This window comes from Lolium rigidum, chromosome 1, assembly GCF_022539505.1.
Source record: "Lolium rigidum isolate FL_2022 chromosome 1, APGP_CSIRO_Lrig_0.1, whole genome shotgun sequence".
Taxonomy (NCBI): domain Eukaryota; kingdom Viridiplantae; phylum Streptophyta; class Magnoliopsida; order Poales; family Poaceae; genus Lolium; species Lolium rigidum.
Genome location: NC_061508.1, coordinates 59773981 through 59779157, shown reverse-complemented (window position 1 = coordinate 59779157; position 5177 = coordinate 59773981).

The window sequence follows — 5177 nt, the reverse complement described above, 5'->3', positions numbered from 1 at the left end:
TTCTGCTATTAGTAGTGTGGGTAAAAGACAAAGCGAAGCACCCCCGGCCAAGTCGAATGAACCTGCAGGTGTAGTCAGAACACAAAGCGAAGCTCGCCAAAAGACGTTTTTTAAGTGAGAGGCAATGTTTCCATCGATAGCGAAGAGTGTGATGACTTTGTTAACCTTAATCAATGAATTTTTTAATGGTATATTTTTAGTTGATATATAACTTTTATTTGGTTGACTAAATCATTAGTCAAAGTTTGACACAAAAACAACGTGACCTTGTATTTATGGACGAAGGGAGTATTAAAATTATACATACTATAAATACTGTATGAATTGAAACATACATAAAATTCATACATATTTATAAAAACATGGATTTCAGCAAAATTTGAGGGTTTCCTTATTCCACATTGTTCTTTTCATGTCAAAATTCTCCTATTTCAACATCCTTTTCTAAAATATTCTATTGTTTTATAAAATTCTCGTGTTTTCACACTATCTTATTGTTCATTTTCTTGTCTATATTAAAATTTGTCATAATATTAATATGAATTAATTCTAAAATTTCCAAAATCAGGTTTTCTCAACTTTCTTTTATTTCTTCAGTTTTCGAATAATTATCACTAGATTGTAAAAAAAACTTACTCCCTCCGACCCGAAAAACTGGGCGGGCGGGCGTTTTAACTAAAATTTACAGAAACCCCCTTAGAAGTTTGAATACTTTTGCAATCAGGTCCTCCTGTCGTGTTGCTCGCGTCCTGGCGACCACGCGCCGCTGCTCCCCGGCGAAGCTCCCCGGCGAAGCTCCCCGGCGACCGCGCGCCGCTGCTGTCCGCGGCTCCGCCCCTCCCGCGGAGAGATCCCAGCGGCCGGACGCTTCCCCTTCCCCTGCCCAGGCAACCTCGTCGACGGACGGGTCGAGCTCGCCGACGGAAGGCTGGAGCAAGGCCGCGCCGGTGGAGGGCGCCGGAGCGGGGTAACAAGGCCGCAAGGACGCGACGGCCGCGCCGCCAGACGAGCCGCCGGACGAGCCGCCGGAGAACCGCCCAGGGAGGTGAGCTCGCCTCTTCTTTACCGGCACCTCTCCGTGATGTCTTCTGGCCAAGCACCTCCCCATGATCTGCAGAACAATAAGCAGCACTGTTAGTCGTGTAGTTCACCATGATCTACACTTTGCCCATTCTGGTATCTGCCGCTGGTGACGAAATCAGTTAATGGTCAGTCGTCACAATTTGTTCGAGTGCATTGCGAGTTAATTGCTTTAACAGTTTCCAGAACTCACCTCTATCTTGGACACGAGGCTCCTCAGACACAAAAGTATTTCTGCAGTCTGCGGTTTATTCCAAACTCACCTGGAACAGAAACATCATTGTGGTGCAAACCGAAATTAATCAGGTCGACCTTGATAGTGCCCTTCCAGTAGAGCGCCAAACCGTCTCCCTTGCCTTTGATGCAGACAGGAAGACAGTGGATAAAACCAAGCTGGTGTCCCACGTTTTCCACTAATTTCTTATTTACCATGTCAGAGCTGTGATCTTGCACGATGCACGAGTTGTTGAACTGTCGAAGGCTGCCCCAAGCCTCGGCAGTTCCATGCTACAGTCCTCGTTTGCCCTGCCAGGTGCTCACATTAGCACCTGACAGTGTGCCGGCAGCCCCTGGGCCGGTCGCTACCTGACCACCATACTCTCCCTGTGTCTTCACTTCTTCCTCCAGTTCTGTTTCAGCATCCTCCCTCTGATCACTGAGGTTGTCTTCCTTTCCTCGGGTGCAGCACCCCCTTCTGGTCCTATACCTACATCCGTAATATGGTGGAGCTCAGGTTTCCCTAACACTATAGTCAGCAACTCGCTGCTTTCTTCAGGAACACACACACCTACAGGAGTAGACAGACTAGTGGCAGAGTTGCTGTTTACGTTGTTATCTTGTTCCTAAGTTCACCCAGCACATCAATCTTCAAGCCAGGGAACAGAGGTGCTTTTCTTTGCTAGTGGTGCATGCTCTGAAAAAATCTTCCTCCTCGATCTGCTTCTGGCCTCTCACGCGCAGCCCCCAGCACAGTGGGCTGAGTTGTACGCATGTCCTGATGCTTGTTCTGGACCTCATCTCCCTCCCTCTGCAGCCGCTTCCAGGCCACATTCTTCTTCGGTGGCACTGTGGTGAGAGCGGTGTCCGTTAGCCTCGTGGGCGAAGCCTCCTCGATCGATTGCTTGGGTGCAACCGTAGGCGCTGGGGACGCTGTTTGGACAGCTGAGGTCCCTGCGCCTCCATCCGCCACTATCTCCTCCTGGACGGTAAGTGTTCCCTAAAAGAAATGTTCAGTTTAATTCAGATAAAGGCCATCTTAGGAAACTTGTTCTGCTGAAAATAGTGTGCGGAGTATCAACCAGCAGCAGAAGAATTATAATGGGAAATTAAACAACAAACTGTATAAACCTAATGATTTATACTTCTGGATTAGGATGTACTCCGTACTAGAAAATCGGTTTTTGAGAATAAAAGCACAGTTTGGCCTGCTTGGGTATGCATGCTGCTTCCATTATTTTGTTTCAGGTTTACTTATTTCACTGAAGTGCAATCAGATGGTACCATCTCAAAGAATCAGGTTTACTTATTTTTTAGAATAAAAGCACAGTTTGGCCTGCTTGGGTAATCATGTTCAATTTAACGAAAATCTGCAAAGACTAAACTGGATAGCAAAGACCAAAACCAAACCATCAATTCACTCACATGGAAAGGGTTGTGCATTTCATAAACAGGCATTGGTCAACTGTCTTCTCTACTTGCAGCGGAAAGAAGTGCTCACCTTGATACCATGCATGCTTCTTCTCTTCTTGATGAAAAATTGTCCACATGTTCCTCCTCCCTGCATGTTCATGTCCCTGCATGTTCATCAGTTCTTGAAGCGCAGGACTGGGACAGGGACAGCCAGAGGATGCAGCTTTGCACAGTGAATATCTTCTTCTCCACAACTCATGTTTTTCATGAGACTACAGTCAAGAGTTTTTCCTGAGTACTGTTTCGTGCGAAAATTCCTGCGAATTAAATGAAAACGTTGGATCAGAGTTTTGCTTTAGCACATTATCAGAAATAGACCATACTTGCATGTGGTATATGTAATATACTACGGCAGTTAACATAAGTTGCATGGCAAACTGTTGCTTCGGTTACATGAAAATGAAATACAGTACTCCTTACTGAAATAGAGCGTCACAAGATATATTCAGTCACAAGACATATTCTGTCTGTCACAAGATATGTTAAGTTCAGATCAAAAAATGAGTTTATAATGTTCAGCACACTTTGACAGGATTATAAGCTAGTATGCTACAATCATGCTTATAATATGGAACATTGTAATGACATGGATTTCTTTTCTGCAGCTGGTCCATAATAGGCGAAAATGGTCCTGCTCATTGATATCAACTCAACTCCTCCAGAAGAGGAGGATGGTGTAGGGAGGGTTCTGGATCTGAACTTCAGTCCACATACTCCACAAGAACAAGAACAAGCTGCTCAGCCAGGTCACATTCGAGACGAACAAGAACAAGAACAAGCTGCTCAGCCAGGTCACATTCGAGACGAACAAGAACAAGAACAAGCTGCTCAGCCAGGTCACATTCGAGACGAACAAGAACAAGAACAAGCTGCGGAACAAGAACAGAATCCAGAAGAAGAACGCAATTTGCAGCGGCGCCGTAAGGATGTGCCAGAGAGAAGCAAATTTGCCTCATATATTGCATTGAAAGCTTTAGGCAAAGATAGACCTGTTGTGAAGGCAGATAAAGAAAATGTGGCTCAACTCTTGGGAATAAGTCTTCGGTCAGTCGAGAAGACATGGAAGAAGGCAATGGATCAAGAGGCCAGGAATGAAGTGGTTGATTTCTCCAATAATCGGAAGATGTGTGGAAGAAAGAGGAGAGAGCTTAATCTGGATGAAAGGGTTCCTCAAGTTCCACTGAACCAAAGGGGTACACCGAGGGCGCGGCAAGGTCCCTTGGTGTCCCTTTCTCAACACTACAAAGACGGTTGGCATGGGGCGATTTAAGGCGCCATACTAATAGTCTCAAGCCATATCTATCTTTGGAAAACAGACTCAAAAGACTTCTATATTGCATCTCAATGATAGATGAACCATCAATAACAGATGCAAAGTTTATCTTCAAAATGATGGGGAACATAATGCATATGGATGAAAAATGGTTTGATATGACAAAGCGTAATCGAACATATTACCTAACTCCAGAAGAACCGGATCCAGTTCGCACTATCCGTAACCATAACAACATCGGTAAGGTGATGTTCCTAACTCTGGTTGCAAGACCAAGATTTGATGCACAAGGTAACATGACATTTGACGGAAAGGTCGGAATTTGGGCGTTCGTCATAGAGGATGTGGCCAAGTACAACTCAAAGTATCAGACAAAAGGCGATTTGATGCTAAAGAATCTCAATGTTACTAGAGACGTGATGCGGGAATACCTCTGTGAGAAGGTAATTCCAGCAATTGTTGAAGTATGGACCGACGATGGAGACGTGGGAACCATATGGATACAACAAGACAATGCAAGAACACATGTTCCGCCTGATGATCCTATTTTTCAAGCCGCCGTAAAAGCTTCAGGATTGGATATTAGGCTGACTTTTCAACCTCCTAACTCCCCGGATGTGAATGTTCTAGATCTCTGCTTCTTCAGTTCAATCCAATCCTTGGCATTTGAGAGTGCACCTAATACTCTCAAAGAACTGATAGAATCAGTAGAACAAGCTTACGATGCATATGACGTGAATACACTTGCCAAAGTGTATGTCACCTTGCGGTCTGTCCTTGTGCGGATTATGAAAAACCGGGGTGGAAATACATACAAGCTAATTCACATGGGCAAGGACAGATCGATAAAGGAGGGAAACTTGCACGACACACTAGAGGTTGATAGCGAACTATATGAAGAAACCTTAAAGTTGATAGAGGAATATGAGATGCAACTAAAGGAGGAAGAGATCAAGGCTACACAAGCAAAGAAAGCATCAAAGATAAAAGGAAGATCCCAATTAATTGTGGATGATGACCTAGTTATCACAGGAAAAGAATATGCCACATGGTTGGAGGACTCATCAAGCATTGTCCGTCCAAAGCGACGAGTCAAGATTGTATGTCCATGTCTTATTGCTTGTAATTTCTGTTT